This window comes from Helianthus annuus, chromosome 16 (assembly GCF_002127325.2).
Source record: "Helianthus annuus cultivar XRQ/B chromosome 16, HanXRQr2.0-SUNRISE, whole genome shotgun sequence".
NCBI lineage: Eukaryota > Viridiplantae > Streptophyta > Magnoliopsida > Asterales > Asteraceae > Helianthus > Helianthus annuus.
In genome coordinates this window covers 163,619,028-163,631,836 of record NC_035448.2, presented here as the reverse complement: position 1 = coordinate 163,631,836, position 12,809 = coordinate 163,619,028, and the positions used below count along the sequence as shown (strand labels likewise).

At 32.4% G+C, this 12,809-nt stretch overlaps 1 long non-coding RNA gene across 1 annotated transcript; it reads left to right on the top strand.

Annotated features, from left to right (window-relative positions):
- Positions 1-11,634: 11,634 nt before the first annotated feature.
- On the top strand, positions 11,635-12,518 carry LOC118488490. Its single transcript, XR_004885028.1, has 2 exons — positions 11,635-11,985; positions 12,072-12,518. It is a non-coding gene; the product is annotated as an uncharacterized LOC118488490 (long non-coding RNA).
- Positions 12,519-12,809: the final 291 nt, after the last annotated feature.

The window sequence follows — 12,809 nt, the reverse complement described above, 5'->3', positions numbered from 1 at the left end:
GAACAAACATAATACACACATACATACCAGAATCATGCCAGTTTCATGAACCATATACAGCCATAGTTTCACCTATGTATACGATCATGTACCTACACCCGTACACGCTCATGCGACCACAACTACACGTATCAACATAGAACTTCATGATCATCACGAGTATGCACAAACACAGCCACGTAGCAAAGAGTTTCCACTCGAAACCAACAACAAACAAACACCTATACGGTCACATCACCGATGAAACATGATTTCTAACCTTCCTAGCTTACATACAAACCTCATATAAACCTCTAGAGTTCATGTAAAACAGGGAACACAGCCACGTATACGAGAACTATAAACCGAAACGAAGCGAGTACGAACTAATCTGAATGAGGGAGATGAGAGGGAAAACTAGTGTGCAAGGGAGAGGGCACCGAGAGGAGGCGGATCGCTAACTGGAACCGGAAACTTGAATAACCTCCTTGGCTCACTTTGTGGTCGATGGAAAGTAGGATGGGGAGGGGAGAATGGTTTCGCCTGGTATCGAAATTAGGGTTGGGAGGTGATAGCTCTATCATGCAACTAGTTTACATAATATAAAGAGATAGAGTTTGGCGGTTTGGGAGGAATGGGCCGAAGATCAAAAGTGGGAGGATGTGGGCCAATCTTAAGTGGGTGCACAATTCGTTTTGGTTTAGGGATTGTTGTAGAGTTGTTTGAAGTGCACGCAATTATGTATATACATTTATTTATTTATTATTTTAATTTTTTTATATCATATGCATCACTTGTGATGTCATGTAAGCAAAAATGTAAACCTGTTCGATTATCATTATTATACATAATCTATATATATATATATTAAATCAAATTACGATTCAACGGTTTGGGGTCAGTTTGACATGATTAGAATTTGGCTTCAATGTTCGCAATAAATACATTATATAAGTGCAAATAATTTGTTGCACCGGTCCATGCGTTTATATATATATAAGAAAAGAATGAGGTAAGTATAACGACGCTAACCTCCAGAATACGGGTTGTCACACTAAATGTACCTCGAATTAATCTTGGTTTATTAAGACCTCATGAATATTTAAGGATTAGAATGAATTTTTCTAAATACTACAAGAATTCAAGGTTTGGTAAATGGATTAGATAAAACAATTCATAGTCTAATTATTTTCATATGTTGTTTATATAGTGGTTTTATGTCTTGCCTTGATAGATATCGCGACCGGCACTCCAAATTCTTAGACTATGGGGTCTAAAGGAGGGTAGTTATTAAAGGATGATCCACCACATAAGTGAGTGTGGGGATGAGCCTAAAATAGTAAAATAGATGGACCTAGGGTGTGAGGATGTGCCTTAATAAATCTATAGAGTTAGGTTTATTTGTGAACAACATCTTAATAGTGAATTGTGTAAGCTAACCAGGACCACTGATTTTCTTTTTAGTTGTTAAGGGTAGGATTGTAATTATACACGTTTTCAATCTTTAATTTAATCATTGAAAAGTTGTTACATAATTCCTATTTTTAAATGATTATTCAGAATATCTTTTAAATTTAACAAAGATCATTCTCTTTTCAATTACGTATTGTTGATCTTGACTATCTAACATGGCCGACCTAGAAAATAATCTTCAAAATTCCAACGAACACATTGATGAAGACAACGTTCCGATTAACGATAATGTTTTTGTTACAACAATGGATCGCCCAGGTGTGTATGGTATGATCTTTAAGTATACGAATGTTGTGTTTTTTTTCTTATTCTATTCGTATTACAACATGGTTCGTCTGATACATTTGTTTTCATGTGAATGTTTTTCCAATAGTATTTTAGTTGAGATTAATGATGTTGGTGTCAATGGATTATAGTTGTTTGCATTTTGTCATCATGATTATAGATAATAAACATTGTATTTTAACATAGAATGATACAGTTCATGTTAATACACAGACGTATATTTGATAGCAATAGCCAGGATTTTCGTGTTCTTAGATTACCCCATTGTTTACACACATACGTATAGTTCATGTTTTTAAGTTCGAATGAGCAGAGAGAATTTTTTTGGTAATGGATGTTTATACATAGACATGTGTATAACGTAGGGTATAGTTTAATACACAAACGTATATTTAATAGCAATAGACAGGAATTTCATGATTTTAGATTAACTTCCTTGTTATACACATACATACAGTTCATGTTTTTAAGTTTTTTAAGTTCGATTGAGCGGATTGATTTTTTTGGTAATGGATGTTTATACATACACATGTGTATAATGTAGGTTGCTTCCATATGTGCCAGCGACACTGTTTTAATTGTGTACATCTGATCTGGAGTTCCCTTACCTATATTTATAACAAATCCGTTAATTGGCTTTTTATAAAAATCATCCGCTTGTGTGTATATTTATAATATTTTGAGTTAATTACTGGTTTCATCCCTGTGGTTTGTCAAAAATCACTATTTTAGTTCATTAGTTTAAAAATTACGATTTCAGTCCCTGTGGTTTCACTTTCGTAACCATTTCAGTCCACCTCATAACCATTTCAGTCCGTGTACTAACAGAATAAATGGATTGAAATCGTTAAATGGTTACGAAAGTGAAACCACTTGGACTAAAATCGCAATTTTTAAACTAATGGACTGAAATAGTGATTTTTGACAAACCACATGGACGAAAATAGAAATTAACTCTAATATTTTTGTTTAACTTTCTTTTTTAACATAATTGTTCAGAGTCGGTTGAGAGTAACGTATATGAAACTCCTAATGGGAGTAGGTATTGGACACCAACTGTGCCTCCCAGATTCAAACTTATCTGAAAGCTAGATTTAGTTCTATAGAGGAAGCAATTGCAATGTATGAGGAGTACGCACAACTAGCAGGATTTGGTACCTGTTTGGGTACTTCACAGAAAGAAAAAATAGGTGCCAAAATAACAATTACGAATCGGCGATACGTTTTATGCTCTTAAGCGAATAAACCTAAACGTAAAGACAGTATGGCTGATGCCGTTAATTCAATTTCACCATCACGCCGATCCAACGTTAAAATTACATTGTAAGGCCTGTGTTAAGTTCGTTCGTCTAAGAAATTCATCGGAGTACGAACTATATGACTTTGTTGAACACAACCATCGCTTTACCTCACTCGAGAATCTTGGTTTATCACTAAAGTGAAGAAAGCTAGACTTTTCTACTCAAGAGTTTATAGCAAAATGTCGTAATGCTAATCTTGGGCCTACCAAATCCCACAAGGTCCACATGGTTTTAAATGGTAGTCACCATAACATCCACGGCACGGTTGCGGACTACAAAATTTGCAGGCACGATATCCGAGATTTTATAGGTGATAGAGACGCGCAAATGATACTTGACAAATTCAAAGCACGACGTGAAAACAAAGAAAATTACACATTTAAGACCCATATTGTTGATACGGAACTTCGGTTAATATTTTGGTGTGATGGTGTTTCTAAATCAAACTACGAAGCATTTGGTGATGTTTTGGCGTTCGATGCAACGTATCACACCAATATGTGTGACATAAATTCACTTTATAATTTCATTTTATTTTTAGTTAGCAGGTAACGAAACCTTTTCTTTCGAATAGGTATGATATGATTTTTGTCCCTTTTACTGGAGTTGACCATCACAAAAAGTGCACGATTTTTGGAGCTGGGCTGCTGCATAACGAGACCATTGAGTCATACACGTGGCTTCTTTAAATTTTTCTTGAGGCACATAACGGAAAACAACCCCTTTTGGTATTAACAGATCAAGATTATGCCATGAATTAAGCAATAGGCAAAGTATTTGATAAGTCTATTCAAAGACTATGTATGTGCCACATTATCCAAAAGCTGTCGACTAAGGTATAGCTTACAAACGTCCTTTCTTATAATATCGTTACGTTGCAGACATGTGTAAAAAACAGATTATACCATTTAATAAAAAAGATACACATGTATACATTTACCGACATTCTAGTGTACACAAGTGTATCACGTGATAGTCTATTAAAAATCTTTGCATTTTTTGTATATGTAGATGAAGGGTAACGACAAGATGAACACATAAATCAAGCAAAAATTTCACAAGATTGTTTGGAACGTTTATCTCAAAACCATAAATGTTTGAGAATTGGTGACACTTATTGATTGCTAAATACGGTTTAGAAGGCCATTCGTGATTGACCGAAATGTATTCAATTTGTCAATAGTGGATATAGATTTTTTTGTTAAAAATCTTGCACTTTTTCTACGTCGCTTTTTCCTTTTTCTGAGCGAATGTTGATTGAAAGTTTTTATCACTCTTTGAGATTTTATTTGTTCAATTTTTATTGTCCAGACATTTGCTACTTACTACTAGATACTATTCATATTATATATAATATTGTTACATACTATTAGAGGTAGAGGATCCTCTACATTAATTCAGAAGTGTGAGAAGTGTATTATAACACTATATATAACACTATATAACATCATATAAACACCGTATAACACTATGTAACACCATATAACACTATGTAACACTATATAACACTATATAACAAATATAACACTATATTTTGTCTGATAGCATGTCTATGATAGATGTATAGTGTTATATATTGTTATATAGTGTTATACGGTGTTTATATGGTGTTACATAGTGTTATACGGTGTTTATATGGTGTTATATACTGTTATGTATAGTGTTATAATACACTTCTCACACTTCTGAATTAATGTATACTATCCCTACCCTACTATTAGATATTATACATAATATAAATTTCCTACTATACATACATTATTGCTATTTAAAACAAGATAACGGTTTCAAACTTTATGCACATATGTACGTTTTTAAACAGCTGGTATATCATATTTTACTAATCGGAGTAGATTTCTATAATCTACACAACTGTACACATTTGTCTAAGGTTGAATAGTATATAACACAAGGAACAAACGCCAAAATTGTTTGAATTTCAAAACATAGATATATCAGATTCAATGATGCAGAACATAAAAACCATTTGTATGTATAAGACATACACAAGTGTATATCAATTTAAAAAAATAGCTACTTTACGTTGCTCACAAGACGGTAAACGACGCTTCATTTTAAAACATCATACACAAGTTCCATAATGTGCGTTAAACCAAACAAACAAACATACCATACCGAATCTAAGTTCTGTTTTCCCAATTCAAAACAAAATACTAAAATTAAACAAAATACCAACATCCAGGAACATCTAACAACATACCATCAAATGTATATTATTGTCAAAAACTGAAACGTGCTAACTAAAACTTTTTTCCCCTTTTCATATTCAACTGCTTCAGCCATTATTCGATCACGATGCTTGTTAACGTTTGAACATACCCTTTTCACATTAATTTTATAGAGAAAATAATACATCATATTAGTGTTTTGAAATACCAACATCCGGAAACGATGATTTGATTAAAAAATGAAACCTAGGGCTATTATAACTGAATATGCGACATATTGGTGTTTTGAAAACTTTAAGAATAAAAGGAAGCTATTCAGTCTCCCGGCTTTAAATAATTTGGTGTGGGTAAGTACAAAAATACCATTTTTACATTAATTTTATAGAGAAAATAATACATCATATTTACCACCTTACCATTGTAATAAAATCTCAAGAAGATGTAAACCAACAACCCAGATTAGTTCACAGAGTTCACTTTCAACCTAGTGTTCACTCTAGAACCCTACCTTATATATATATATATATATATATATATATATATATATCTGTGTGTGTGTGTGTGAAGAAGTGGAGCGCCTTGCCCGTCTTGGCCTGGACGGTTGCGACGGGGACGACCCATCGGGACGGTGTTCCGGCCCGTCGCCGCACCTGGACGCCCCGGAAACGAGCCCCACACCGAGCAGCTTAGTATAGATAAATTTAAGATCCAACCTCGGTAACATTTCATGAGTTTAGGTTGGACTCGTCACTCATTGAACAACTGAGACGTGTTTAACCCAATTAAACACTCACCTTGATAATTGTGGGTTAAATTTGATGGATATCAAGACATGCACACGATTAGGATCATTTTAAAATTCATATATTTTATGTAATATGAGAATCAATATGGATTAGGATCATTTTAAAACTCGTATATTATATATAATATGAGAACCACTATATCAATGATAGGTCATAATAATAATGATATTTGTCGATTGGAATAATAATAATAATAATAATAATAATAATAATAATAATAATAATAATAATAATAATAATAATAATAATAATAAGAAGAAGAAGAAGAAGAAGAAGAAGAAGAAGAAGAAGAAGAAGAAGAAGAACAATAACAATAACAATAACAATAACAAAAACAATAACAATAACAATAACAATAACAATAACAATAATAATAATAATAATTTAACTTATAATAAAAGACTCCAAATAATGTCACATGGTATTCTCTCTTTCAACCTTATTAATTTTATGTATAACTAGATTATTACCCCGTGTATTACACGGGTTGAAAAAAATGTTATTTTACATACTAAATAATAAAACAATATATCTTTAAAAACCTCATTTATTACACGGGTTGAATAAATGTAATTTTATATATTAAATAATAAAAAATATTATATTTTTAAGAACCTCGTGTATTGTAATTTATATACCAAATAATAAAAAAGTTAAATCTTTAGAACTCTATTTATTACACGAGTTGAATAAATGTAATTTTAGATTTATAGTATATTAAATAAATATAATTTTGAATTAATGGTGTATTAATTAAATATAATTTTGGATAAAGTCTTATATATAAATTTTAAGTAATCAATATATTTGATAAATAATAAAAACGCTAATAATAGTAAAAAATCTAATTTATATACTAAATAATAAATATAAAAGAAAGGCGGAAAACCCCCAAAATAGGTGCCTCCAATGAATGACACGTGTCACATATTGGTTTCTTTAACTATATAGTATAGATATAGATATAGATATAGATGTTCACATCATCGATTGTTTCAATCGATAACATAATTTGTTTTCATATCATGGATCCATAATCAACGCTACAAATGTGACAAACAACACTACAAAAAGGGAGGTGGATATAAAATATCGAGTATAAAGTTAACCGAAGAGACTATAAAGAAATTGAACTAAAGTAGAGTATATGGTCTAAATGTGGAGTAAAGTGAAATAACAAAGTAAATGTGCATGGTCTAAATAGGAAGAGTGAAATAAGTCGTTTTATACTTAAGATTTATGAATATATAAAACTTACTAAAATTAAACTAATAACATTTATCCATAAGATATTAAACTAATAATATTTAATAGGAGGATTATCTATAATATAATATATTAAACTAAATAATATTTAGTAGGATGATATCTATAATTAATTAGAATATATTAAACTAAAATAATAATTATCTGTAAAAGATAACCTAATATAATGACAAGTATCCATAAAGTGGTTTCTTTTATTATATTATATAGTATAGATTATTTAATAAATTTCTTTTAATATTAATATTAATAACTAATATATAGATATCATTTATTTTTATCCTTATCTTTATCTAAGATTAATAAATAACTTCAACTTTTTCAATTTACACTCTTTATTTTTTTACTTTTAACCCAAAGTTTTTCATCTTTTGCAATTTAACCACAACTCTTTTTTATTTTCAATTTTGTTCCACCAAACTTATCATCTTTCCCAAGTTTTTCGTTTGGTTCTAAATTTTGTGAGTTAATGCACCGCAACGTGCGTGTGGGGTTCAACAATTTTTCCATATATTTTTTTTCCCGTCTGACTGGTCCGTCGCAGCAAATCTATTTTTCTCCGTTTAACAAGTTTGACCGACGCGCGGGTCATGGATTGACTTAGTTTTTTTTTATGTTTTACGTTTCGGTTTAATTTCTCTGCAACGAGCATTCGTGATTCAAAGATTTTACGTCTTCTTTTCGCTCGGCGTTATTTTTTTCGTTCTTATTTAATTTGTTTTTACGAACTTTTCCGGTGTTGGTGGTCGCTGACAGTGGTATAACATTGGTACTACTTGACACAGTTTTACAACCGCTGCAATGCAGTGGCTTAATACTAAAAAAAAGGGGTAGTTGCACGGTACCCCTGACCGCGGAAGGGATCTCCCTTCCCAGTTCACCACCCGACAAGGATTCCTGGCGGCAAATACCCATAGCCATCAAAGAGGGGTAAGAAACATGTTTCGAACCCGAGACCTCGAGTGTCCTCGGTCCGGCTTTAAAGCGGGTGTCGGTGGCCACCAAAGTAGCACTAATGGGAATTGAACTTGGATCTCCATTGGAGAACCCAAGTCACTCCACCACTAGGCCACTTGTGGTGGTTACTAGTAATAATAATAAACGGCTTTATCGAAACTAAAATGGGTCTTTCTTAATCTGATGGCCCGGTGGCCGTTTCTTTTTTTGAAAGTGTTGGTATGGTGGAACCGTGGAGGATAGCAATTATTGAGGCTTTGATTCTTTGACTATGGAAGTGAAAATTATTGAGGATTTGATTCTTTGACTATGGAAGTGAAAGTTTGTTTATATATTACGTCCCTAATACAACTGTAATTATTGGTTGGACATGTTTTTTCTAGTAAACATCCATTATCTTTCGGTAATTTACATAATAGTCATATATTAGCTTTATTATATTATAGTTTAACGTAATTTTAAATATATCCAAGTATTTACATCAAGATAGATGGTAAACGGCAACAAGCTGCGCTGCTACCCCTTTTTAAATAGCAAAACTAAGTCTTTTAAAAAAACTACGCGGAGTTATAACATTACTATGCATCACCCTTTAAACCCTACCAAGTAAATCCACAGCCTCTGGCGCCAGGAAACCAAAAGTATAAAAAGCAAATGGGATAAACATGTGCTACGTAACGGGAGTTTAATCGTTTTTCTCTGTGGTACGGGGCATGACTTTGATTGTTATTAGCATGAGTCATTAGACACCATAAAAGCAAATATCGATAAAAGCGAATATTGCGGTTCTGATAATATCAATTGAAAAAAACGGAAAAAAGGTTTTTACCACCGCGTTACACGGCGGGAGTTTGATTGTTTCCCCCCTGCTACGCGGCGTGAATTTGATCATTATCGCATCGACTCATCGAAAACCATAAAAGCGAATATCAATACCGAGCTTCTCCCTCGCGCTAGCGGCGGGAGGTTGATCGATTTTCCCTATTTTTACGTGATGTGACTTTGTTCGTTATCGACCCGACTTATCGGCAACCATAAAATGCGAATATTGATACCAATTCCGATAATACCAATTAAAAAATAAAAATAGGTTTTCCCCATAGTGTTACGCAGCGAGAGTTTGATCGTTTTCCCCTCGTGCTACGCAACGTAACTTAGTCGTTATAGGCTCTATTCATTGAAAACCATGAAAGCGAAGATTAATAAAGGCTAATTTCAATACTAGTTTCAATGATATTAAATTAAAATCATATAAAGAAGCAACAAGTTTAGGCTTACCTTGGTTGTAACTTGTGCTTGGGGTGTTTTTCAAAAAAAAAAAAAAAAAAAAAAAAACTAGAACTTTCTTTTTTAACCCTAAAGTTTTAATCTTTAACAATTTAAGTTTAAAGTTTAATCTTTGTTTCCTTTTTAACCCTAAAGTTTTAATATTTGACAATTTAAGTTTAAAGTCTTAATCTTTATAAATAAGCAAGTTGAATATGCATACATGTGTTGTAACATGTGCTTAGTGAGTTTTTCAAAAAAAAAAAAAAAACTAGAACTTTCCTTTTTAACTCTAAAGTTTTAATCTTTAACAATTTAAGTTTAAAGTTTAATCTTTGTTTCCTTTTTAACCCTAAAATTTTAATCTTTGACAATTTAAGTTTAAAGTTTTAATCTTTGGTAATTTAACCCTTTTGATTAATTTGATTTTTCACTTCTAATTCAAAAGTTTCTATCTTATACAATTTAACCCGTTTGATTAATTTGATTTTTCACTTCTAATTCAAAAGTTTCCATCTTTTGCAATTTAACCACTTTGATTTTTTTTACTTATGTGTGGTAATCTTGACTTTGGTGGGTTTTTTCAAACAAAAAATGGTTATGCATATTGTTGTTAAAACCTTGGCTTTTGGGGGTTTTTAAAAAAAAATTGATTTTTTTACTTTTCACCCGAAAGTATTTCATGAATTACTTTTAATCCAAAACTATTTGTTTTTTTACTTTTAACACAAAACTTTTTATCTTTTGCAATCTATCCTCACACCTTTTTTTTACTCTCAGCTTTGGTCCTTTATAGTTTTTGTTTTCTGCAAATTTTTCGCTTTATGCTTCATTCTAAATTTTGTGACTTAACACATTGGAACGTGCATCTTTAGTTTAACGTTTTTACGTTTCGTTCTAAATTTTATGAGTTAACACGACGCAACGTGCGTGTGTGGGTGAATGTTTTTACATCGTCTATTTTTTCCCGTTTGACAGGTTCAACATAACGTGCGCGTCTTAAATCGACTTAGTTATAACTAAAGGATCCCCGCCGCGTTGCAGCGGGTTGTAAATCTAGTTAATAAAAAAAACAAGAAAACCAAAAAGTATAAAACTATATAAGACAAAAGAAAAAAAAAGAAAACAAATAAGCTACTAAAGTGAAAAAACCATAAAAACAAAAGAAAAAAACACTATTCATAAGCCCTTCATCATTTGTTATTATATAAAGAGTAAATTACAAGTTTTGTCACTTATATTAACATCCTTTTAAGACGGTGTCTTTTGGCGTTAAAGTTGAAAAGCTTTGTACTTAACATTTCAAAATTCTACACATTATGTTATTTATCCCTAACTCAGTTAGATTTTTAAGTTAAATCTGACTGTTTAGTTTTTTTTTCATTTCATCTATCCAAGGACTAACTGTGTAAAAACTCAAAAATACATCATCAATTTATTAAACAAAAAAACAAATACAAATATATATATATATATATATATATATATATATAGAGGCCGGTTAACGTACAATAGGGCTTATCGTACATTACGTACGCGATAACCCCAGCCGTCAGATCTTCATCTCCCATGCGATTTCATACCTCCATGCGAACTGTACGAACTTTTCGAATTCAATCTTCCACATGCGATTTTGTCCATCTACACACCCCATGCCATTTTTCACATTACCCCATGCTAGCCATTTTTTCACATGCGATATTCAATCTTCCACATGCGATTCTACACACCCCATGCAATTTTTCACATTATCCCATGCTAGCCATTTTTTCACATGCGATATTCAATCTTCCACATGCGATTCTACACACCCCATGCCATTTTTCACATTACCCATGCTGCCATTTTTTCACATGCGATATTCAATATTCCACATGCGATTTTGTCCATCTACACACCCCATGCCATTTTTCACACTACCCCATGCTAACCATTTTTTCACATGCGATATGTATTGAATTCGCACCAGATCCGCACCTGATCGAACGACTGGGATGATCGCGTACGTATCGTACGATAAGCGTATTTGTATTTTACACTTTAGCTATATATATATATATATATATATATATATATATATATATATATATATATATATATATCATTCTCTGTCATCTTTCTCACCCATTTTCCTCCTACCTCCACCCACCAAAACCATCACATTCTAGCCACCACCATGAAATAATACACCAAAACCTTCACTTTCGTCAACCACCTTCTTCAAACCCTAATGAAGTGGCTTCAAATTCGTCAACAAAATCCTCTTTAACCCCAATTTTGCCCCTTTAAAACAAAACACTAGAAGACCTTCAGACACCACATTTGAACGAAATTTTACAGGTTTTGCTATGAACAATGTTTCTAGCAGCAGCTTGGTGCAACGACAGACACGTATAGAGAGAGGGGGTGGTGATTTAGGGTTTTGACTGGTGGCAACACAAATCCCATAAACTACGATTTCAGGTAAGTCTGATTTCCTCTCTAATATGTGTTGAATGTGGAATCCGTGGTCAGTTCTATGAACCACGAGTTTGATTTTCTATTTACAGAAGTAAAGGGGTAGCGTGGTGGTCTGTTGGTGATGGGTTGGTGGTTTACCGTAGTGATGGTGGTGATAGCAACAAAGACCGATGAAAATGGCTGTAATTATAAGCCGCAAACATGGTGATGGCTGGATTTTGCTTAGATGAAGATAGTGTATTGGTTGTGTTTTGGTGGACGGTGGGGATGATGAACAGTGGGTTCTTTTTTATGAACAATGGTGGTGGTTGTAAATGATGAATGCTTATGGTTGCAGCGATGGTGTTGATGGTAGTGTAAAGTGGTAACAATTGGGGGTGGTGTCTGGTTGTGTAGTGGTGGGTGGTGGGTTGGAAATGGAGGTGAAGCAAAGGTAGTTAAAGAGAGAGCAGGGGATGAGAACTTATTAGCTTTTGTTTTTGTTGGTTTTTTTAAATCTAAACTTGTTTTTGTTAAAATAAAATATATTTAATCAATGTGTAAAAAGACTAAACTACCCTTGTGTAATCAGATTTAACCAAAAAAATTAACTAGGTTATGGCTAAAGAACATAAGGTGCATGATTTTTAAATGTTAAGCATAAAACTTGTCAACATTAGCGCTAAAAGACAGCACCTGGAAATAGATATTAACATAAAGGAGAAAACTTGTAATTTACTCTTATATAAATATCCATTTTAGTATTAATTTAATTTTAGATTTTGTTTAAACTAGTTAGATTAGTTATTTAAGTTTATTTATCAATTGAAGAATTAAATTTTCGCTCA